Source organism: Pinus tabuliformis, chromosome 6, assembly GCF_031772625.1.
Source record: "Pinus tabuliformis cultivar Carrire ecotype Pingquan chromosome 6, CPIR1, whole genome shotgun sequence".
NCBI classification, from domain to species: domain Eukaryota; kingdom Viridiplantae; phylum Streptophyta; class Pinopsida; order Pinales; family Pinaceae; genus Pinus; species Pinus tabuliformis.
Window position 1 is genome coordinate 1,004,002,207 of NC_142292.1, and position 24,582 is coordinate 1,004,026,788.

Below are 24,582 nucleotides of genomic sequence, written 5' to 3' on the forward strand. Positions count from 1 at the left end.
GTGGTGGTGGCGGAGGTGGTGTGGGCGAAGACGAGGGTGAAGATGGTGAAACTGGCGGTGGTGTAGGTGGAAGTGGTATGCGCAGAATTCGTTGCTTTATCAAATTGATCGCACTTCTTGGTGAAACCTTTGCAAGCTCTTCCTTGATTTCTCATGGAGGTGAAATCAATGGGCTAGTTTCTAGTTCTGTGCTACCTTCATTTTTGTAAATCCTCCCACTTCGCATAGCCGCAAACATCAATTTATTTGCATAACCCGCTTTTCACACAGTAGCATTTTAATCCAAGTGTTCAAAGATTTAACGTACTTACCTCACGGTCCTTTGAGGAAGCGTCGTTCTGCCTCACTATAGCTGACTGAAGTATCTACCGTGAACTCAGTGATAAATCCTCCTATAATTTGATCGAGCTAGTGATCCACAATGTGCATGATCTTATCTTCCGATGCTTCCAGTCTACGCACCAACTCTGGAGTCCACACAACAGGTTTGTCGAGCCTACACCTTCCTTGACTGTCTGCTAGCTTCGCGATCCACTCGTACAACTCAAAGGGGAAGGATGCAAAGAAGATTTCATGGATTTCCGTATATAAGTAACAATATAACCACTCTTCCTTTGATAATCGCAGATTCATGTTTTCCTGTGCCATGAACTCGTGGATTTTTTTTGTCCAACCACTCTTCAATTCCTTTCTTTGTCAGATTCCAGTGATACGACACCAGACATCTCTATGCAGATCCTGGTCCCAGCAAAGGAACCATTTGTTGGCTTATTAGGGCCTGCCCCAGGTTCAGAGTTAAGGTAGCCAAACAAATCCCGGTACTATTGGCCCTTTCGGTAATAGTCGGCAGAGTGCGAACTGAGGTCTCACCTGAAGTAGTATGGGAGGGTGCTAGAAATAGGTTTTCGCACCCTGGAGATGTCTGATGAGTTCAAGTGGTTTGCAGTTTGACCCTGCACGTAGGTTTCTTCGCGCACTTTCCCGTACTTCGCAGCCTGATATACTGTCTTCGCGCAGCCCTACCCAAGGGCTGAGCATCGCGCTCGGCGTTATTACCCAAGACCTAAATGGTATTCCAACATTAGTCAATTAGCTTTGCCTACTTGAGTGCTTTAAGTACACTTAACAATATAAACCATTCATACAGGTGCACGTAGTAAACAAACAATATATTTGCAAATTATATTAATCCTTCATTAAGCCAAGAATAGATACACAGAATTATAACAAAACTTCTCTTTATTAATTCCTTCCTCGGTTACAGACTCGACCTCACCCTGCGCACTCAGTTGCGGACTACTAGGCCTCTGCGCACTCAGTTGCAGAGCCTTCTCCTACTCTACGACCCAAAGACACACTTCAACTTTTGACTCAGTCACTTAGACTATCCTTACTTTTCTCTTCTCTTTACTTAGAGCCTCGCTCTATTTATACAATCCCATGGTCCACGGACCATAGGTAGGTCTATCTAGCTGACATTACATTACAAAACTAGGGCATACAACCCTGTGACTCTATCATACTTTCGCACCCCGCGCCCGCAATTCACGGAGCTTTACAACAAGATTCGGTCAAAACTTCGGCTTTGAGCTCCAAAACATGCCTTGGGGGGGATTCCATGCCCAACATTGCCACAAACCTCACTTTGTACTTCTCATTTCTACCATCTTTTGCATGCTTGATTTTATAGATCCGCTTGAAAGTCGCCACTAACTTCCCCTTTGGTCTCAAAACTATCTTCCACGCATCATTCTTCATGATGAACTGATACTCCTCCATCACGGTATCCTTCCAAACATGTTTCCATGCATCCTCCTCATAATTGCAAGGCTCGGAATCGATGATGTGGCTCATCAATTTCATATAACCCAAGTACTTATTTTCCTTAAAATTACCATGAGGAGTTGCATGACCTTGTGCATCTTGCAAAGTGTCACGAAGCCACAGTGGCTTCTTCTTGGTTCTTACAACATATTTTAGTGGGTTCACTAGTCCTATTGATTACTCTGAAGGATGAACAACTAGAATGGAAGAACCTATATCTACATCCTTCTCAGTCTCTTGCTCCTCATTATCAATCTCCGTGTGGGACTCTTTGGACTTCCTAAAGGCTACCTCCTTATAAAAAATAACATCCTATTAAAAATCAATTTGGCATTGCCTTGGAATGTAAATACTGTAGGCCTTCAAAGTCTCGTTGTATCCCACAAAAGTACCCTTCTTCCCATAAGGTTATATATTCTTCCTCTTCTCATTGGGCATGTGAGCATATACTGGACAACTAAATATCCTCATATGACTAACCTTTGAATTCACTCATGTGAATTCCTCAAGAGGAGTCTTATCCTCCAATATCCGGTGAGGAATCTGGTTCTAAACATAAATAGTTGTGCTAGTTTCCTCTTCCCTTAATAACATGGGTAGATTCTAATCATGAATCATCACCTTCACTGCTTCCACAATAGTTTTATTCTTCCTTTCAACAACTACATTTTGTTGATGATTATAAGGAACTATCCACTCCCTCCTTATTCATGCCTCCTTGTAGAAACCACTAAAGTACTTGGACGTGTACTCCCCTCCATTATATGATCTCAAAACCTTTTTATTCCTTTCCTTCAAGTTCTCCACCTAAGCCTAGAACCCCTAGAACTTGCTAAAAACCTCACCCTTGGTCTTCATGAAATAGATCCAAGTTTTCAAGGAGAAACCATCAATGAATGTTACATAGTATAAGTAGCCACCCGCGGAGGATGAAGTCATAGGTCACATACATCTACATGTGATAGATCCAATATCCCCTTAGATCTACTATCACGACTCATAAACAATCCCTTGGCATTATTCACAACTACACAACCCTTAAAAACACCATCATGTTCTGCTTGGAGCTATGGAAGACCTGTAACCATCTGCCTCAGTGCAGGTAAATCCTTGTAATGAATATGATAAAAAAAAATCAATGCCATAAATCACATAAAATCATATTTTCATGTACCAATTCGTGGTTTATTCATCCTATAAATTTGTATATACCTCCATCTCAAACACCAACTACTTCTGCTAAGTTCATGCTAGAACCCTTAGGCCATATAAGAAATTGACCATCCATAAATGCAACTTGATAAGCTATATCTTCTAGTGTTGAGATAGAGAGTATATTATTGTTCAATCTTGGTACATATAAAACATCTCCCTTGTGTAGTGAATCTCCAGACTCTAGTTGAAACGAAGTTGACCCAATTCCTTTCACTTTACAATTGGCATTATATCCAAGTTCCACCTGCAATGTTGAATCTCTCTCTATCAAATCAATGAGAGCATCTTGTAAAACAATCATGTTCCTAGAATCACTACTATACACTAACCAAACATCATTGTTATTGGTAATATTTCCTAAACCAACGTAAATAAAAATTTTCTCCTCATCTCCCTCTAGCTCTAGAATAACTTCCTTCTGAAACTTGTCTTCCATTTTGAGACTTGAGACCATTTGGCGACAGATCAAAAAATATAGTCAAGTTATTGAACACTTTGTCTCTTAAGCCGACTTTAGTGGTTTCTTTTTCAACAAATCTCTGATACCATTTTAAATTTTCTACAAGATGTACAACATAAACCATATTTCCGATCTGGTAATTTCTATGAAATGATCTTTAACAATTTATCTCATACATAGAAAATATCAATAGCAAATGCAGTGAAAATAATAAGATCATAAAGAGACAACCATCCACAATAGAGACAACATTTTTTCCTTGGGAAACCCAAACTTGGGATAAAATCCAACAACTTTTCTCCTAGGAGAAATTATTCTTCAACAAGGTTTACAAATCCAAATTGTATAGAAATCTTTGCCAATATCTAAGTCCAATTACTAGTCAAATCTAGTGCATTTCTAACAAGTTAATGTTGGTCAAACTAGAAAAAATACATAAGTCAACATTGGTCAAATAGTCAAATTTTGGCCTGGAATCAAGCTTGATCCTGTGGTCAGATCCGTACTTTGGTCAATAGTCAAACTTGGTCAAATTTTAGTCAATTTGGCCTTTGTCTATTCACACATGTGGATGTGCTAGAAGAGAGAGGATGTGATGATGAATGACCAAGGTGAAGTGTCACATCATGTATGTATACAAGTCGAATGGGTTGAATTTTAACCAAGGGACACACCCTTTCATGGTGGGGCCAACTTGTCCTTTTTGAGCCTACATGATAACCAAAAAAATAATAATTTATTTTCACAATTCTTCTAGGCCAACTTAGGTGATCTCTTAGCATGTAGGAATACCTCTTGATGCTACAAAGAAATCAACATTCCTAATATGAGAGAGTATCCATTAAACCTGGTATTGGGTTGAAGGACAAGGAAATCAGTGGGATAATCCTAGGAATCCATAGAGACCATAAAATGTTCAATGGTACCTTCAGGTACTATTGTGAATCTATCAACAAGTTGTAGCATTATGGTGGTCTTCCTTAGAGATTCTTTTATATTGAGTTTGAGCATAGTCTCCTTATTCATGACATTTATTGCAACTCACAATTCAATGGGAATGTTACAAACTACAATATCATTGATTTGGACATCTACTACAGGGCTCCCAGTATCTAAGTACTTGGGGATGATGACTCTTCCAAGGGTAAGATCAGATGGTTTCCCTTTGAAATTAATTGTAGGGGCATCTCTTTTCCTCCTCCCTATCCTTCTAAGACATTCCTCTTTAATGAACTTATTGTAGATAGGAACATCCTTGATGGTTTGAAGGAGAGGGATTTTGACACAAAAATTCTTCAATTCTCCTAGAAGTTCAGATTCTTCTAGGGTGTGTTTTTTTTGGGTGGTAAACTTTCAAGATAGGGAGGCTTTATTTGGGTGACTGGAGGTATGGTTTCTTCCTTATATTTTTATAAATTTTCTATTGGATAAGTTGGGTAAGAATCCAGAAGGACCTTCCTAAACCTAAGGTTGATCTCTTCAATTTCTACAACATAAGTTGGAGAGGTGGTTTCTCCACTATAGACTGGTTGAGCTTGCTTATTGTTGGGATTTAGGTTTGGTTGGGAAGGAATTTGTTGCTGTTTTGGACGATTATTTTGGGGTACTTGTGTTTGAGGAGGAGAAGGCATCAAGGTAGGTGATTGGGTTTCTTGAGACCTCCATCCGGGAGATGGATTACCCCATTGAGGAGGTTGATGTGGATATGGATGGAAAGGGGGAATAGAAATTGTATTGAGAATAAGGCCATGGAGTGGGCATAGACTAGGGTAAAGGGGTAGGAGGACACCAAGGTTGATAATGTGCATTATAATTTGTATTGAAATGAGAGGGGTAGTTCATATCCTATTGAAATCACCTAGGGGCTTGTGGGGTATGTGTTGGAGGGGACAATCGACTCAGTTCTCTAGACCCGACAATCTGACTTTGTTGACTATCTATTCAAAGAGTAAGGTGGTTGTCCTTATAAGTCAAGTCAATTGACCAAGTCTAAAGATAAGTCAATTGACCGACTTAAGTAGTTAGATAGTTATAACTACTTAGTAATTGAAATTATAAGATATAATAAACATGATGTAATAGGGGAAAAGGAGAGTATTTTGTTATAGTTGTGGTACATTAACGTATGTGTTTATTTCTTAATCTCTCACTACTTTTTTTATCATTCCTTCTTTTATCTATGGTGCATACATGTATGTTTAGTGCTTGAGTAGTTCATTATTGGTAACTCTATACAATTCCCCAGATTACAACATTAGTTCCATTACCGACAATATTTGAACTCAAGTACTAAGAAAAGTGTGCATACATAGATGTTGATTTTGGAATATATTTGTGAGTGGTGGAAACGTAAGATAAAAAATTATCAGAAGAATTATGCATGAAGAAATTGTCTAATGTTAGTAGAAGACAAACCACATTTTTTACATAAACACTTGAGATATTCTTGAAAGGAATCCCTAAAGAAGTCATTGAATATATCAAAACAATTGTTAATGATTAAACCACTTGATGGTAAAAACCTAACGCTAAAATTATTAATAGAAGTTGAACAAATCTCTACTAGTGGCTCGAAAAATATGCAAAGATTATTTCTAGGAACAATTCTTGGAAGATAACATATCATTGAATCATATTAATAGAAAATTCTATGACAATTTTCTTTGTACCATTTCGTCCCTCTTGCACAAGTTTCTATTAGACAAAAGTGTCAATCATATCATTGAATTCCAACCACATTTATACCATCCTCCTAAAAATAATAATTGTGATGAAGGAAACAAAAAGTGGATTCTTTTTAGAATCTAACTAGATAATACACATGAGACTATTTTTGGAGCAAATGACTTTTTCCAATATGATGCCCATCACCAAAACTGAGTATGTTGGGGACGGATGGGAGGGGGCTTGTGGAATCATGATATGCCATAATTGACGATATTAAATCCATTGAAGTAAAGACTATCATTCCTTATTCAAGGAGGAAGTCGACTAATAGAAAAATTAAACAAGAATTGAATAGAAAAATTGTGTGATGTGTGTAGTTGAGGCCTCAACAATCCCCCTTAATTTATTTGAAATTATGGGGCCCTCCATATAAATTTTACTAATATGACCCTTAGGATGATTTAATTTTGCTATTTTTGAGTGATATTCACTTACAGTTAGAAAGTTATGCTTCATCAAAGTTTGGTCATTTTCATCGCTTATGCATAAAAACATTGACAAATATGCATTTCACATTTTGTTTTATAAATTTGTATAAATTAAACTAACTTAAATTTATAAATACAATTTATTTAGTTAGAGAAAGATTTAGGCGAAAATCACATGGAATGTCATTTGTCGACGCGTTTCGAACCAACCAGTGTGCTTCATCGTCAGGACAAGTTGAAGAAACAGATCCAGCTTAGATTAATTAGTTTAATTTAGTTGATTAGCTTAATTTTTTTAAATATAATTTTTTATTATTTAATTAATTATTTTTTGTAATTTTTTTTTTTAAATTTAATTATTTAATAATTAGTTCAATTATTTATTTAATTAATTTTAAATTTTAAATATATTATTTAATAATTAATATGTAAATAATAATAAAAGCCACCGGATTCCATCCTTTCACACACATAATATTAATATAATATTAATATTAAAATTAATAATTAATATAATATTAATATTATTTCATATAGTGCTCCATCAAAATCTCTGAAATTTTTATTTCTTGGACGACTTAGAGCTCAAAACGTAATATTCCATTAAAAGCATGAGGCTCATTATAATATAACAAAAGGGGCATACAAAGTTGTTTACAAAGTTTGAATGTGAGTGGAGAGAGGGGTCCCACTCTCCACCCACGTGTCCCCATCCACTCTTCTTCCTTCACACTGCTCTCCATTATTTACCATGATCTTAACTTTAAACCATTAAACTATATTCTTTCGCCCCTTTTGTAAATTATTTTTTTAATTAATTTCCTTTGTTTTATTAATTTTATTTTCTTTCATTAATTTTTATATAAACTTTATTTTTAATGTTTTAATTTACTAAAGTCAAACGTAAAAAATAAAACACTAAACATGCTCAGAATTTTTAAAAGAGTGTAATTAGTTTTGATGATTCAATTTTAGGAGGTAATATCTCAAGTTATACTCTATCAAATCGGGTAAATGAGGGTTCCTTGGAAAGATAAATCTGAGGAGAACAATTTGGTAGGATCAAACTAAGCAAATTTGGCCATTTACTACCCCCAAAATTTAGCAGAAGTTAAGGCTACAAATTTGAAACCAAAATTGATTTTTTGAGTTTGTCTTGGGAGAAATTTCTTTGGCTAGGAAGATTTGTTCTTTATTAATACATTCCCAGATTGTTCATTTGCTAGTGAAATTTCAATGAGAAGCATTGGAAAACTTGAAATCTATTTTATTAATTCATTGAATGAGGTTTTGATTCGTTAGTTTGTTTGACAGATTTGGGAATTTGAGTTTCGTTTCCATTTTTAATTGGTTTTTAAGTTTAATTTTGTTATTTTTGCATAGTTTGTTCCAATGTGATCAAGCCTAGGAGTCTTGGAGCAACAGATCAATAAACAAGATTTATAGCTCTAAAAATCAAAGAGCAAAAATGCTTTGCGACAAACTTTTTTCGAAGTTGATTTGTAATTTATAAAAGGAGCAGGGATATGAATTTGCAAGGGTTTCTTATTCTTGTAAGTAGAGTACTCTTTGCACTATTATTAAAAGGATTTTTTCCTATAGGATTAGTGGGAATACTCATATCTGAGGTTGGGGGTTTTCTTTTTGAGATTAAATCTTTGTTGTAGAGATACATATTGCACTATTGTGGCTCCATTCTCTATTGGCAGAGCTTGATGTCTTGGGAGGATTGTTGGAGAATTTGTTTGTAAAAACAGAGCATGAGATACGTAGGTTTATGATTGTATTTCATCTCAAATACTATTATTTGTGTAAATATAATTGTATTCTTTTATTAATGGCATCTTGTGTTAGTGATTGCATTTTGTAACATTATTGTTATATATGCGAATTCTTGTTTATCCGATCAGTTATGTGGCCTCATAATTGCATAAATCCTCCATTTATGTTTTGATATTCTCTTGCATTTAAACACATTTATGAGTAACTATTTACTCATAAATTTGTCATGTTAAATTGATTTAACAATCATTAAAATCATGTGAACTACTTCCATGTTTTTGTACCTCATCTTTTATTATTTTTTAGTTTCTTAACAGAGCATGCACTACACTAAATAATATCAATTGCTAGAACTATTTCAACAGCTTGGTATTAACCACAAATTGCATGTTAAATTCCCATTATCTTTTAATCATTGCACTTGGTATTTAGGAACTATTTCATATGTGCTCAGTTAAAGTAGTTTTCTTTGTTTTTCTACATTAGCAAGTAGGCATGTATTAATTATTATATTTAATCCTCATTTTCAAAAGTCTCCTTACGCAGGAGCAAACATCCATGTGGCTTGGTTAATCCCTCACTTTAGCTAGCATGAAATATTTCCTTTTAAGGTGGCCACAAAGGGCAACCCTTTCCCTTTGCTGGTTAGCACAAGCAATAGATATCATCAACTAGAAGGCAAAAGTTAGAGTAGATCCATGCATTTATATTAGTTTTAGATTAGAATAGATTTAGGTTGAGGTACTGGGCCTATAACCGGGAGAAATCACCAACCCAAATGAACAAGGGTCTAATTGGGGTCCTGAGCGGGTGATTTCCTAAATGTTGATTATGGTCAATTTTGACCATCAACATTTTAGTGCTAGGAGGGTTAGACTAGGAAACCAACCCTTTTGGAGTTGCTTGTTTTAATTCTTTTTATTTTCAATGGCTCCTTCCAAAATCCCTATATGGAGTTGCATTTCTGGACGTGCATCTTCCACTACTCCAATGAAGATAGTTAAAATCTTGTCGAAAAACAAATTGATGGTGATGGTAAGATTTCTGCTTATGAACATATTTATCAATTTATTGAAAATTGTATATCTCATGATATGTTTTATGAGGATGTTAGATGCAATATTTTTACACTTACATTCAAAAACCACGTGAAGAAATGGTGTGAGACATTGTTGACCGCGTCAATTCATTCTTGGGATAAATTTATTGGTGAGTTTTTATTGACTTTTCAATATTATGATTTTGATAGATTATGTGATGTAATCAATATTCTCAAGATATAATTGGTTGAATTGTTAGAGGAATTTTCAATCATATTTATGAATCTGTATAGTAGATTTCCTACAATGGAGTCTCCTTCTATCACTAAATATTTAGGATATCTAATTCATTTTCCTAGATTATTTATAATAATTTTAAATCGTATATTGATTCTTATTCACCAAATGATTCATATTTATACGTGAATTCTAAAAATTTGAAAATGGCAAATAATACTTCAAAAGAAGAGCATGAAACCTCTATTACCTCTCATTTGCCTACATCTTTTTTTATCGAGGAGCATATTTCTTGTAAGGATAATGCAAATTCAGTCACCCGTGAACAAAACAATGAGTGAATTTTAATGAATAATGAGGAAAGTTCTTTAATTTCAAACTCAGAATCAGGAAGCATTAAATCTAAAATTTGTGCTCAAAGCACAAATCAATCTTCTCATATATCAGTTGACAGTGTTCAATTTTTTTTTTGAAAATTATTTCATTAATCATTTCCCATCAATTAGTAAATCCTCTTGTGATTTGTCTTCATCGTTATTAGATTGCAATGAACATAAACTCATTTTAAACAAGAAGAGCATATTGAAGAGGTTGATCAATTAATTGTTAGTGAAGAATAATTTAAATCAGATGACAAGGTCTCCCATGTAAGAGATGGTTTTCATTTCATTTCCTCTTGCTCTAACTTTTCTTTATATCCTGATTTAATTAATGATTCAACTCATAAGAGTATTATTTCAAATTCCTTAGATTTTCATTCTATTGAGTATGAAGTACAAGATGAAATTAATCTACATTTTAAAATTGAATCCATCTCTTCCCTATTTTTCAATTTTCTCAATCTCTTATATGGGATGAAGGAAATTCTATAACAGGCACATGTTTCTAGCAAACTCTCAATGATTCGGTCTCTTTTGCACTCAACAAGGAGTCTTGTGATTTAAACAATTACCCTGGTGAAATAGAAAATTCATTCAATCAATTAATGTTAACAGTTGTCATTCTATTAATACTAATTTATATTTCTCATTTAAGAATGATAATTCAGATGCAATATTTAATTCTTCTGAAATTTTAAAGAATTGTCAAGATGATGAGACTCCTTAGGTCCAACCATTGGTTATCCCTAAATTTCATGATCTTTCCAAAATCGATTATATCGAGATTCCTCCATAAAGTCTTTCACACAATTTCTACTTTCCCGTTAATTTTCTCAGTATAATCACACCAAATTTTCTTCACTACCGTAAATATTTGCTTGCACAATTGTCATTATATTAATACTAATTTATCTTTCTCATTAAGGAATGATAATCCAGATGCAATATTTAATTCTTCTCATTTATCACAGGCTAATTGTTTAAAATCTAAAATTTTAAAGAATTGTCAGGATGATGAGATACCTTAGGTTCAGCCATTGGTTATGCCTGAATTTCATGATCTTGCCAAAATCAATTGTACAGAGATTCCTCCACAAAGTCTTCTACTTTCCCGTCAATTTTCTTGGCATAATTACACCAATTTTTGTTCACTACCTATAAATATTTGCTTGCTTCTCTTGTACATTTTAGAACCAATTTTAAATATTTTAGATGCACTTTTGGTTCAATTTCTATTTCTGATTTATAATGTACATATAACTATTATTTTTATTTCTATAACAATCTTTGCTGCCATTTTAGTGTTGTCAGCATGATGGGTAAAAATGCATTCAATGGTTCAAGTCATTTTCTTCAAGTTGATGAAGCAATATTACAATTTCAATATATAATTATGCTCCATCATCTTGTCATTTCTTCTAGAATAATTTTTTATGATCTCACACAAATTCTAGCACTTGAGAACGATTTTAATTTTACCTCTCAACCAAAGCTTTTAGCTATAAGTTCTTTTGAACCACTATCATGTTAAATCCGTATTATCTTTTAATCCTTACACTTGGTATTTAGGAACTATTACCTATGTGTTGAGTTAGAGTAGTTTTCTTTGTTTTTTTGCATTAGCAAGTAGGCTTGTATTTAGTATTATATTTAATTCTCATTTTCAAAAGTCTCCTTACATAGGAGCAAACATCCTTGTGGCTTGGTTGAGCCCTCATTTCAGCTAGCAAGAAATATTTCCTTTTCAAGTGGCCACAAAAGGGAAACTCTTTCCCTTTATCGGTTAGCACAAGCAATCGATATCATAAGCTAGCAGGAAAAAGTTAGAGTAGATCCATGTCTTTAGATTAGTTTTAGATTAGACTAGATTAGTTTTAGGTTGAGGCACTGGGCCTATAACCAAGAGAAATCACCATCCCAAACAGATAAGGGTCTAATTGGGGCCCTGACTGGGTGATTTCCTAAATGTTGATTATGGTCAATTTTGGCCATCAACAACAATATAACAAACTATCAGTTGACATTCAAAACATTAACTAGAAAGAACCCTCAGGAGTGTTTAGTCAATGCGTTGGACTCATCTGAGATTGACAAACACCAACCGAATTTGAGAGGGTTTTCCTCAATTGCTCCTGAGAAAAGTAAAAGTTTGGAGTTGATTGTGGTAGAAAATGGTGTCAGAAAAATGGTAGCCACTATTGAAAGCATGGATAATGATGATTATGGCCCCACGTTATGATGCAGGAGTATCCAAAATTAGCCAACAATGTGATTGTATGTTCACATGTTGTGGCTAACAAGAGATGGATTTTATTGACCTGAGTGGTCAAAATCAATTCTTAGGAGAGAGGGTTGGATCTCTCGAATTGATCTTTACTTCAATTATTGTAACAATTAAATCATTGAATTATTCTTAGAACATGAGATAAGTGTTAGGATAGGTGTGTATTAGAGATTGAGAATAGGGATTTAATGGTTGAGCTGATAAAAATAGAGATTGAGCTGTCAATATTGCTAGGATAGGATTTGATCCATAAAAGAAAGGAAAAAATGTAATGATAGATATTAGATGGAATAGGAGAGTGAGTAAGCGAAAGATTGAGAGAGAGACAGGGTTTGGGAGTGAAATGGAGGTCAGACAAATTGTTGTAATCGAGCCAAGAGGGCCAAGACTCTATAATTTCTATTTTATTTAAATAATTGATTAAGTGTGGCGTTGCGTATTATTCCCGGTGTGAAATTCTCTAGAATCTATGTATCGGCATTCTGGACCCTGATCGGGTATTATTTTCCATTTATGTGTTTCATTGATAATTACAACCAAATAGCGCTAAGGGTTAATACTGAGATTAGGCGTTAAATATTATTAAGTATATTTATTAAAGGTTCTGTATTAAGCACGTGGGTAGTATTCAAAAAGCAGTAAGTGGTATATCGTGTGGAAAATAAATGGTAAATGATATTTTTCCAATTCACGCGATTAACCTAAGGTGTTGACACGTAGCACGGAGAAACCACTTATCTCACGTGATCTCGACTTGATATCGATCGTGCAAGTAATCACACGAGATTGCGCGATAACCATTGGATCGAATGGGATATATCGATGGTGGAAATTAGCCGAACTAGTTGGCAAGCGGATACGACGTGATATTCATTGGATTTGAAGATGCCAGATCAATGGTGGATATTGAGGCGCTCGAGAAGTAAGAAGTCAAAGTAGGACCGACGGTGATTGGTCAGGAAAGCGGGACCCTCGGGAGGGAATACATGTACAAAATATGTTTAACGCGCAGCTGATTGGTTTTTAAGTGAACCATTAGTCTAATTCTAGACTACCACATCAATTTTGGTAACCATCCACATCATTTGGTATCAGAGCTCAAGGATTAAGTCTGCTACAGTAAACATGCCACCTAGGAGAGGAGCTGGCATAGGTCGGGGGAGACTTGTAGCGAATGCAGTTTTGCTGGAAGAGATTCGAAACCTGCGTACAAGGATGGAGACAATGGAAACTGCTCAAAGGAGAGCACCTGATGAAGGAGATGCCAGTGCTGCAGAGGAATCTTCTGAGGAAGAAGAAGAGGATGAAAGTGAAGCTACCAAAGTTCTCAAAATGTTGACCAAAGTACATGGAAGACCAAAGGTGGAAAATGTTTATATGATGGGAATCTCAATGTAGAAGAGTTGATGGATTGGATCAGTTCATTAGACAAGTATTTCGACTATGAGGAGGTTGATGACAAAAGGAAGGTGAAATTTACAGTTACGAGATTGAAGGGTCATGCAGCTATTTGGTGGGATGAGCTACAAACATCCAGAGAAAGAAAGGGGAAGCCCAAGATCAAACAATGAGATAAAATGGTGAGTAGGTTGAAAGGTAAATTCATGCCAAAATATTATTACTTAAATCTTTTCAGACAGTTACAAAATTTGAGACAAAAGGGGATGGTTGTCAAACAATATACAAAATAATTTTATAAGCTAAGCATTAGAGAAGGACATGCAAAGGATGACATAGAAAAGGTATCCAGATACATCAATGGCTTGAGATATGACATATAGGATGAAAACATCTTGCTGATTCTGAAGACAATTGAAGACGCCTATCAAGCGGCTTTGAAAGTAGAGGAGAAGATGTTGAGGAAACAAAATCAGAGGAACAGAGGGAAAAGTTCAGCGAGAGGTAGAGGAACCACCAGATCAAGCTTTCAGCACCCTTAGGGTGAAGTAGGAGGTTCAAGTAGTAGACCACCATAGAGAGGAGACTTTAGTAGAGGAAGATTTGCACCCAGAGGAAGAGGTTGAGGAAGAGAAATTCGATGTTATACATGTGGAGAATGGGTACATGGATCATGGGACTATCCTCATAATGAAACAACAAATCAGCGGAATGTGAATGTGGCTAAGGAAGGAAGAAAAACCTCAAATTGCAAATAAGGAAGAATCACCCGAAGTAGAAGAATCTTTGTTATTGAAAAGGGTATTGCTTAAATCAGAGAAAGAGGTAGGAGAACCAGCTCAAAGAAAGAGTTTATTCAGAACTACATGCAAGTCCAAAGGAAAATGTTGTAAAGTGATAATTGACAGTGGAAGTACTGATAACCTAGTTTCTACAAAAATGGTGGACAAGTTAGGATTAGTGAAAATAGTACACCCTACTCCTTACAAAGTGTCATGGCTGCAAAAAGGACATCAGCTTATTGTGACAAAACAATGCAAAGTAGAAATCCAGATTGGTACTTATAAGGATGTGGTATTATGTGATGTAATGCCAATGGATGTATGCCATGTATTGCTAGGAAGACCTTGGCAGTTTGATCGGAAAGCTATACATGATGGGAGAAGAAACACTTATACTCTAGAGAAGGATGGGAATAAACATACATTGCTGCCATTGAAGAATGAAGCAGACAAAGAAGCGCCTGGAAACAATGTTATGTTGATAAGTGGGAAAGAATTACTGCAAGAAGTCAAGAAGGATGAACAAATACATTTTGCTGTCATAAGGAGACCTAAGGTAATTTTGACTTCCACAAACTTAGATGATTTATCTGAAGAAATCAAAACTCTATTGAATGATTTTGCTGATATTATTGTGGATGAGCTACCAAATGCATTACCACCAATCAGGAGTATTAGTCATCACATTGATCTAATACCTAGAGCAAGTTTGCCAAATAAAGCAGCATATAGGTTAACTCCTCAAGAAAATGCAGAAGTTGGGAGACAAGTGCAATAACTAATGGATAAGGAATTAATCAAAGAGAGTCTTAGTCCATGTGTTGTACCAAAAATACTCAGTCCAAAGAAAGGAGGTGAATGGTGCATGTGTACTGATTCTAGAGCCATAAACAAGATTACTATCAGGTATAGATTTCCTTTACCATGCATGGATGATTTGATGGATTGTTTAAGTGGGTCAAATTATTTTACTAAAATAGATCTGAAGAGTGGATACCATCAAATAAGGATTAGAGAAGGAGATGAACGGAAGACTGCATTTAAAACAAACAGTGGCATGTATGAGTGGTTAGTGATGCCTTTTGGACTCACTAATGCACCCAACACATTCATGAGAAATGAAGTCTTGAAGGAATATGCAGGCAAATTTGTCATTGTTTATATTGATGATATTCTAGTTTTTAGTAGAAGCAAAGAAGAACATCTGGAGCATATTAATTTGGTTCTAAGAACTCTGTAGAAAGAGAAACTGCTAATAATATAAAGAAATGTAGTTTCATGAAAGAATAATTAATCTATTTGGGGTTTGTAGTTTCTAAAGAAGGTCTGAAAATGGATCCAGAGAAAGTCCAAGCAATTTGGAACTGGCCTATTCCAAGAAACATATTTGAGGTAAGAAGCTTTCATGGTCTTGCAAGTTTTTATAGAAAATTTATCAAAATTTTTAGTCAGATTTATGCACCAATTATTGAAACAATCAAAGAGACTAGTCAACCATTCAAGTGGATAGAAGCAGTAGACCAAAATTTTAAGTTGCTAAAGATGAAAATTACAGAAAAACTAGTTTTAACTTTGCCTGATTTTGGAAATTTTTTCAAGTTGAAACTGATGCTAGTGGAGTTGCAATTGGAGCAGTTTTAAGTCAGGAACAGAGACCAATAGCATACTTTAGTGAGAAACAAAATGAAGCTAAGAAGAAATATTCTTCTTATGATGAATAATTTTATGCTATTGTGCAAGCTTTAAAAGAATGGAGACATTATTTACTACCAAAAGAGTTTGTATTGTATTCTGATAATCATGCATTACAGTTCATAAACAACCAACCAAAATTAAACCAGAAGCATGCCAAGTAGGTAGAATTTTTGCAGAGTTTCACTTTTGTGATAAAACATACATGTTGGAAATAATAATACTGAGAGGGGGGGTGAATCAATGTTAGCAAGTCAATAATTTTTCATTTCCATAATCAGATTTATATACGCTACTTCAGTTAATGGAACTCGCGTGTATACGCAATTGTGGTTAAGGCAACTAGCATATATATTGCAAACTTAAGATTTAGTTAAGTCATCATATGTTGATCTTTAATCAGTGCATCATAACCATATAAACAATAACTAGGTGCAGTAAAAACAAAACATACAATCACACACATGAACACAAGATATAAGGTGGAAACCCAATGTGAGTGAAAACCACCTACTGCAATCGTCTCTATCTTCTTTTAATAATAAGAAACTTCTTTATAAAAGTTTTGTACTAGTGCAGACTTATACCAGTACGCAGGCTTCTACCTGCAGAAGGCTACAACCTTCTCTCATTCTCTAGCTTCTCCTAGAAGGGAGCTACAACCACCTAGCTCTTGTACTAGCTGATATGTTTACTAGTTCGTAGGTGCCGGCATACAGAAGGCTACAACCTTCTCTTTTCTTCCAGAGACCACATTTCATAAATTTTTAGACTGGATCCATCTATAACATCATTCAAAATATGTTTGCATCAACCAATCTCCTTTTCACCAACCATAACTGAATCAATCAATCACTTTGACAACCCTTAAATCTGATCTTTTAGAATGTTGTAACTAGAATACAGTAACCAAAACCCAAGCCAGAACCCAGAACACTGCAACAGCAAACAGAAGTAGTTAAAACATATTTTACAAGGTATATGCTAATTCCCTGTGACGAACCTGCATGTATACACCCATTTCTCAAGGTGAACCTATGTACAGATCTGCAAAACAAACTTAAGATGTATACGCTGTTTTGATATGCAAAACCAGCGTGTATATGTGCCTTTTCTAAAGTGAACCTGCGTACAGATCTGTAAATGATGATAAAAATATTACAACAATTCCATACTTCAGTTATACCCAGATCATCATATTTACAGACTAAAACATGCGCCAATTATTTAGATAAATGATCAAACCACATAAAGATACTTCACTTCAAGCCTTAAGGTCTTGACCCATCATTAGATCTTATCCTTCATCAAGCGCTAAGGTTCATCCTTGGTTCAGATCCAGCTATGCACCATAACCCAATAACCTGTACACTAGATCTTGCTCATCATCAGATATTCAATTCTTGAGTACTTTTGCCTAATGATCTTCTTCTCCTTATATAGTGTTAGGCCTTTCTCAATACCATGGTCCAAAACCACTTAGGACCAATACCTTGGACCAAATACCTTGGATAAATGCTTCGAACTAGATACCTTGGAACAATACCATGGATCAAAATACCATGGACCAAATACCACGGACCAAAACTTAGATTTCCAACATGTACGCACCTTTCCTTTAGTGAAATTGCGTGTGTATGTTATACACACCTTTTGGTCTATTAATATGCATGTATACGCTACTTTGTCAAGGTGAACCTGCGTATACTTCTCTTTCCTCATTTTGTGAAGTCTTATCTGTAACTCTGAGTTGTTAACCTGCTGAATTGTGATCTATCATCTGAGTGATTTACCATCAAGGACAACACCTGTGTCAAATCTGAGTCATAATGCCAACAATCTCCCCCTTTGGACTTGATGGCAACCCCAGGTCACTCTCCCCCTTTGTCATCAAGGGCAAAGGGTCATGCTCCCCCTAAGTATAAGCAAGGTCTACAAAAAGATGTTCTAAAAGAAGAACGTGACTCTATATATACATCATAAATGACCTTCCTATCACCAATGACTCATACATACATCCATCTCCCAACCAAGTGGGGATATACCAATTGTTTATACATGTCAAAACAAAAAACGTTACATCATCCATCCCATGCATAGTGGGGTAACAAAATAGGTCATTTCATGACCTTTTCATAAAAAGATATACATGACATATATAATAGATACCAAGACCATGATAGTCATCAGCAACTATCATCAACAACATTTGTCAATCAGCCTCTAGTCCAACAACCATGTTCTCCCCCTGAACCTGTTCCACCTGAAACAAAAACAACTCTGTGATTCTGTACCAAGATCTTCTAAGATAATGCCAACAATGCATTATTAGAAGCATATGCTCCCCCTGAACCTGTGCCAAATGATCACTGTCAGATCTGATCATTTCATATAATAGAAGAGTTATTAAGGCATCATCATCAAACATATATTCATCAAGTTATCCACAACTTATGAGAGCCAACATATTTCCACATGTCATCCACAGACTGTAACCATCATCAAGCAGAGTAGATAATTCACTAAACCATATCAGACTCCTTTCTCACTGAGTCTAGCCACTGCTTTTCCTCAAACCAACATATACGCGACTGTATCCACAGAAACCAGCATATGTATGTGACTACGCTTCATGAAACTCACGTATAACCACCTTTCTTTGAAATAGATAGGTTTTAACAGTAGGATGATGCATCAAATACTCCCAGCTTCTGTCTGAGATATTCAAAAGTCTCTTTGGGCAATGGTTTGGTGAATATATCAACAACCTGTTATTTGGAGGGAACAAACTCCAATTTGACCTTTTGTTCAAGAACTTGTTCACGTAGAAAATGATATTTGATGGGTATGTGCTTGGTCTTGGAATGCATGACTAGATTCTTTGAAATAATGATGGCACTTGTATTATCACATAGAATGAAGATGGGTGGAGTGCATGTGATCTGAATGTCTTGCAATGTTTGCATCATCCAAAGGAGTTGTGTGCAGCAAGATGCAACAACCACATATTCTGCTTCAGTTGTAGATAATGCAATTGAACTTTGTTTCTTGCTGAACCAAGACACTAATCTGGAACCCATATAGAATGCACCACCACTAGTGATTTTTCTGTCATCAACACTTCCTACCCAATCTGCATTTGTATATGTATGAATTGTAAGATCTGTATCTCTAGGATACCATAAACCAAAATTCTGTGTCCCTTGAAGATATTTGAAAATCCTTTTGATTGCCTGAAGGTGTGATTCCTTTGGGTTTGCTTGGAATCTTCCAAATATTCCTACTGCATGCATGATGTTTGGTCGGGTACCTGTTAGATAAATTAGACTTCTAATCATGGATCTGTAAGTTGGTTGATGTACTGCTGCTGATTCATCATTTGAGCTGAGATTGCATCCTGTTACCATTGGGGTACATACTGGTTTAGAATCTTCCATGCCATATTTTTTGAAGATTTGTTTGAGATATTTGGTTCATGACAGAAAAATACTTTTTATTTTGTTGAACTTATAGACCAAGAAAATATGTAAGCTCACCAAGCAGGGACATTTCAAATTCTTGCTGCATTACCGAAGCAAAATTCGGACTCATGGCTTCTTCATTGCTTCCAAAAATGATATCATTAACATACACAACAAGTATTAGCAATTTATTATTGTCAATCTTTGTATATAGATTGCTATTAGCTGATCCCTTTGAAAAACCTTGTTGATGGAGGTATTTGTCAAGACGGTAATACCAGGCCCTTGGAGCTTGTTTTAGACCATAGAGAGCCTTTCTGAGTCTGCATACAAGTTTTGCGTCATTTCTAAGAATGAATGCGTCTGGTTGCTCAATATAGACTTCTTCTTCTAAGTCTCCATTAAGAAAGGCAGATTTTACATCCATTTGGTATACTTTGAATTTCTAACAACTAGAAAGAGCAAGGAAAATTCTTATGGCTTCAAGTCTAGCAACAGGTGCAAAAGTTTCTTCAAAATCTATACCTTCTTGTTGAGCATATCCTTTACAAATAAGTCTGGCCTTGTTTCTAATAACTTCTCCATTTTCATTCAGCTTGTTTTTGAATATCCATTTAGTTCCTATGATATTCTTATCATGAGGTCTAGGAACTAATTCCCAAGTATTATTCTTTTCAATTTGCTCAAGTTCTTCATTCATGGCCTTGAACAAACATTCATCTTTGCATGCTTCATTTACATTTTGAGGTTCGGTGGAGGATAGCAATGATATATAGCTTGAAGCTTCTGTAATAGTTCTTCTTGTCTGCACATCTGCCTCTTTCTATCCCAAAATTTGTCTCTGGATGATTTTTTTGAACATACCTGGACGGAGTCTTTTCTTCTACCGTTATCTCTGGTGCTTCATTGGTTTATTCTTCAGAATTAGTGGGATTTGATGTGTAAGGATAATCCTCGTCTTCTTCATAATCTTAGGTTTTTATTTGTTTTGGATTTTTGCATGCTTCATCAACCACAACATCAATAATTTCAATAATTTTCCCAAGTCTTTTATTATAACATTTATATCCTTTACTTCGGGAAGAGTAACCAAGGAGAATACCTTCATCTGCTCTAGGTTCAAAATTACCAAGTTTTTCATCAATCCTTTTGATGTAACATTTGCTTCCAAAAACTCTGAAGTATTTTACAGTAGGAGTCTTACCATACCAATATTCATGTGGAGTTTGAGTGTTGTTTACCCGAACATTTGCTTGGTTGAGAATAGCGACGACAGCGAATGCAGCTTCACCCCAGAAGGTTGCAGGACTTCCAGACTCATCTAGCATAGCATGAGCCATTTGTTGAACAGTTATGTTCATCCTTTCTACCACTCCATTTTGCTGAGGAGTCCTTGCAGTGGAGAATTGCCTTTTAATTCTATGTTCTTCACAAAAGTCAAAGAATTCATCCGAAGTAAATTCCCCTCCTCGATCAGATCTGAGGCATTTGATTTTGCGATCTGATTCATTTTCAACCAAATCTTTGAAGGCTTTGAACTTTTCGAATGCTTCATCTTTATGCTTTAGAAGTCCTATCCAACACATTCTGGAAAAATCATCAATGAATAATATAAATTATTCTTCTCCACGAGGTGAATTTTTCCTTGATGGTCCACATAAATCAGTATGAACAAGTTCAAGAGGCTTACTAGCTGATCATTCCTTTTCAGGGAAGTGTGATCTGGTTTTATTACCAAATTGACATGATTTTCATATTGTATTTTCAGGAATGCTGATATCAGGAAGATCACGAACCGCCTGGAATTTGCATGCTTTTCTTATTTGAGAAAAACTTAGATGCCCCAACCTTCTATGCCATAGCCAGTGTTCATCATTTTTACTTAGATAGCATTGTTTTTGTCCTCCCTTGAGTATGTATAGGTTGTTTTGAGTTATTGTCCCTTTAATCACGGTTTCTCCTGTATCAAGCTCATGAACAACACATCCATTTGATCGAAACACTACTTCATTTCCTTGATCACACATTTGACTCACACTTAACAGATTATGCTTTAAGCCATCAACATACATAACATTCCCAACTTTAACTTTTTCTTTCAAGAAAATAGAGCCTTTATCTTTTATGACAATGAGAGTGTTGTTTCCAAATGAGACACTCTTTTCCTCTTCTAAGGCATTATATGAGTGAAGTTTTTCTCTGTCAACTGTCATGTGTTTTGAGCATCCACTGTCGATGTACCACTAGCTTTCTTTTCCTTCTGCATACAAGGCTATACCACATCTTTCTGTTTATGGTTCTTTCTTTCTCCATATTTTGGGATTTAATGGAGTTTGCTCCTTTTGAGCTATTTGCCGAAATTTACTCCTGCATTCAGATTCTTCATGGCCAAAGTTGTTACAGATTGAGCATTCCATTTCTTTTTCAAGAAGAGAAAAACTATTATAGGAACTTTTCTTGATCCCTGTCACATTTTTTTGATTTTGTGCTTCTCTAGTCATGATAGTTTTGTAAGCAGCACATTGAGTAGCTTTGTGTCCAAAATTATGACATGAAAAACATTGACCATTAAAGAAGTTCCTGCTATAATTGACTCTACTGACCTGATGATTGTAGTTGAAGTTCCTTCTACTGACCTGTTGATTGATATTCTTTGAAGAAAATTGAGTGTGATTTACCTGAGGTTGATTGTGGCCTCTGTTCATTCTTGAAGTAAATTGAGCCTGATTCACCTGATGATCTGCTTTATGCCTTTGTGGACGATTTTTGAACTGTTCACTGCTCTTCGCTGCATCACAATAGCTTTTAGTGGAGGTTGATGACTTCTGTGATTGAGATGTTTCTTCAGAGTATCCAAGACCTGTCTTTATCAGAGGAGAGCGCTGCACTTTGATAATTTCATTTAAGGTATCTGATCCTTTATCAAATCTAAGTTTGAGAGCTTTTGTTTTCTCAAGATCCTTTCTTAGACCCACAATTTCACATTCTAGCTTTTCATTGTGTTTTTCTCTTTTAGCAAGTTGGAATGTCAAGGTATCTATAATCATACTCTTTTCTTCTAAATAGATTTTGAGTTTAGATATTTCTTCATAAAGGTCATCTTCATCTAAAGCATCTAAAAAATCATCATCTTCATAAGCCATCAGAAGTCTATAGTCATTGCTATTTTCATCTTCATCATTATTTGATAAACCATCATTATCTTCATGAGTATAGTAGCTCTTTTTACTTACATTTTGTTTTCTGTTCCATTTTGCAGATTCCTTACCTTTATTAAAATTATCTTTATGAAGACATTTGGCAGCATAATGACCAACTCTTCCACAAGCAAAACATTTGAAAGGTAGTTTACCTCTGAGTATTCTAGAAACCAGTTGAAGGTTCTTGAAAAAGTTTGCTTCTTCTTCTCCTTATGAAATATATCCTGATTGATTAAGTTCTTCTTTTTCTGAAGCTTTAAATGCGGCTTCTCTCATATCTGATGGACCTCCTTTTCTCAACTTGAAAGCAGTTAAGATCCCGTGCAACTGTGTCATAGTAATAGTCTGAAGATCCTACTTTTCTTCTATGGCAGATACTTTTGATTCAAACTTAGTAGACAAGGATCTTAAAACCTTTTCAGCTAAAGCAACTTCTTTTATCTCTTCAACCAAATCCTTCATGCAATTAACAATCTCATCTATACGTAAGAAGTAACTAGCTATACTTTCATCACTGTGCATTTTGAGAGTTTCATATTGAATTCTGAGAGTTTGCAGTTTTGCACGTTTTACCTAAGTGTCTCCTTCATAGCTTAGAATGATTTTGTCCCATATTTCTTTGGCGGATTTGAGCTGCATAACTTTGAAAAATTCTGATTGTGATAGGCTTCCCAATAAATTATTGACAGCCTTGGCATCGGTTTCATATTTCTTTTTACCTGCCGCATCTGTAGGAATTGCTGATGGAAATGTATATCCTCCTTCCACGATTTCCCAGACATCTGTTCCAAGAGATTGAAGATAGGTTTTGGTTCTTACCTTCCAATAAACGAAGTTGCTTCCATCAAAGATTGGAGGTCTGATGGATCCCTCTCTTTCTTGATTACTCACGATGATGGATCTTCCTTCAAGCGATCAAGCTTCTTCTGAAGGACCTACTCTTATACCAATTATTGGAAATAATACTGAGAGGGGGGGTGAATTAGTATTAGCAAGTCAATAATTTTTCATTTCCATAATCATATTTATATACACTACTTCAGTTAATGGAACTCGTGTGTATACGCAACTGTGGTTAAGGCAACTAGCGTATATACTGCAAACTTAAGATTCAGTTAATTCATCATATGTTGATCTTTAATCAGTGCATCAAAACCATATAAACTCTAACCAGGTGCAGTAAAAACAGAACAGACAATCACACACATGAACACAAGATGTAAGGTGGAAACCTAATGTGGGTGAAAACCACCTGCTGCAATCGTCTCTATCTTCTTTTAATAATAAGAAACTTCTTTTTACAATTTTTGTACTGGTGCAGACTTATACTAGTATGTAGGCTTCTACCTGTAGAAGGCTACAACCTTCTCTCGTTCTCCAGCTTCTCCTGGAAGGGAGCTACAACCCCCTAGCTCGTGTACTAGTTGATATGTTTACTAGTTTGTAGGTGCCAGCCTACAGAAGGCTACAACCTTCTCTTTTCTTCCAGGGACCACATTTCATAAATTTTTAGAATGGATCCATTTATAACATCATTCAAAATATGTCTGCATCAACCAATCTCCTTTTCACCAACCATAACTGAATCAATCAATCACTTTGACAAGCCTTCAATCTGATCTTTCAGAATGTTGTAACCAGAACACAATAACCAGAACCCAAGCCAGAACCC